Genomic DNA, 2,445 nt, shown 5'->3' with positions numbered 1-2,445 from the left:
CTCGATTGGTAGTGAATCCAAGAACGATTCACGGAAATGAGAGAAAATGAGCAATTTAAAATGTACGTTTCTTATAGAGACTTTTATGGTTGTTTTCGAGTATCAAAGTCGAATGGCAAACCGATTGGTGCTTGTGAATTCAAAATACATTGTAGTTTTGAGATCATAAAGCATTGAGTTTAAACACTCGGCTTTACCAATGGTTAACAACCTAAAATCTTTGTCCATTTAATTCTCAAATGAGTTTAGTCCCTAGACATTCGAATAGATCGATGCTTAGAGAACTTTAGAAGCTTCTGGTAAGATCATCTAGTTGAAACATAATATTCAACATAAATTAAAATGGTAAGAACTTTGTTGGATTGACATTGGACATGTCTAAACAAAGTATAAAAGTCAAACACTAAATAATTCAATTCTTAAGACTATGAGAAAGGGTACAAGAAATGGGAAAACAAGGAACAAATGAAAGGAATCAACAATTCCGTTTCTACCTATAAGTTTATGTTTAAGAGAAGTGACCTAGCAATCAAACTTCCTTGGTATCATATACCGCTTGAGGTTCTTACTTCGGTAATAACTCAAACAATGGAAGCTAGGCTACACTAATGACCTACAAGTGGGAAATGAAGCATGGCAATGCTACATTAGCTGTAGGGTCATCTAGTTTGTTTTAAGTCCTTTCAAAGGCTGGAACTTAATGGCTATTTTGTTCCATAATCAGCATACCTAAATTTCTGCTTCAAACACAGAAAGACTCACATTCATAAGAACAAAAACAATGCTTGTTTGTTTGTTTGTTTATTTGAATAAAATGGTCACATTACAGGTTGAGTCAATATACTTGATTAAAAACAAACATCTCTTTAACAGTAAGAACTTTACTAGGTTCAAATCAATCTCCTGATTTGAGTTCCACTAATCTTTAGCATTGTTGCTTAGACCATATCAACAAGTTAACATTCAAAAGCTCTATTTTGATGGACTTTTGAAAGTTGATTGATTTCTAGATCAATTCAAGACAAGCTAGTCTTACTTGTTGAAAGTAACAAAAGATATGAACTATTGTTAGAACGCCTAGACAATAGAATTCAAAGCTAAAGAAAGGTTTTATGACTTTATTATTTCACACAGATTTGAGTGAATATAGGTTTATTTACTCAATGTGATATAAGTTTGAATCTGTTTGGCTAGTGCAAAGATTCAAAAGTATAAATCCCACTTGGCAAGAAATCATAAAGATCTAGGTTAGATCATGTTGATGATTACTTAAGTCAAAAATGATCATCAATGATTGTGTGTAGTAAAATTCACGATCTAACTCCATAAGATATGGCATATCTAAGTTGGAATGATCGAAGTCAATTAGTACTTGATTCGGTCAATGATGATTCATAAAGAATTTTCCTATAATTTCTAAAACAAAATGCTGAACTACCACGAAACTAAACCAAATTCGTCAAAGCTATTTGAAAAGGAATTTCAGAATATCTTTTCATAATATATATCTAAAGAGTTGCTAAACTCAGTGGGAGCTTAGTGTTTGTTATTCAACAAACTAAGGCCCATGTCTAGATATATGTTTCATTGTGATTTATTCAAATGAGACACAAAGGTACTGTTTCTACCACGAATTTTTGAGAACATAATGTTTGTTTGCTCGAAATATATGTCCTTTTGGAGATTCGTTTCCAAAATGACAAGTGGGAGAAAATAGACCTCGAAAGTCTTCGAGGCGAACAACAAACATAAACGGACATTCCGGAGGCTTTTCGAAGTGCTTTAGAAAATCCGAACACGTATTCTTTAAGGACTTTAGAAGTGGCTTTTAAAGAATAGACATCTCTTAGAAGACTTTACAAGTGCTTCAAAGAGAACAGAATATTCAAAGGACTTTCAAGTGGCTATTGATATTCTATTGTTTGATGTTCTATACCCAAGTAGGCATAGAGTTCAAGTCACTGAAACTATGAGATTCTTCTATTAGATATGAAGAAACATGGAGTTCAGGTCACTGAAGCTATGCAATTCTTCTATTAGATAGTGAAGAAACCTACAACTTGCAGTCAAACTATTATCACAAAGATTAATGAGTTTGTGACTCGTAAGAAAGCTATGACGAAACCTAGATTCCCTAAAAATGGTTAGAGGCCATATATAGACTCAAATGTTTTAGATGGTTAAAGGCCATAAAACATAACCAATGTTTTGATGACAAAATTGAAATTTTGTTAATTTGTAAGAATAGGTTAACACCTATTGGTTGCAAATTGGTTTTAAGGATAAAAACCATTAAATATGGAATTGTGTTCACACACAAAGCTAGATTAGTTGCTAAAGGTTACAAGCAAATTCACGGTGTGGATTGTGTTGAAACCTAATGCATAATCATAATGCTCAAGTCTATAATTTAAGCAATGATTGCACATTGGTACATATGGCAAT

This window comes from Spinacia oleracea, chromosome 1 (genome assembly GCF_020520425.1).
Source record: "Spinacia oleracea cultivar Varoflay chromosome 1, BTI_SOV_V1, whole genome shotgun sequence".
In the NCBI taxonomy this organism is placed as follows: Eukaryota; Viridiplantae; Streptophyta; class Magnoliopsida; order Caryophyllales; family Amaranthaceae; genus Spinacia; species Spinacia oleracea.
This window is presented reverse-complemented; position numbering follows the sequence as displayed.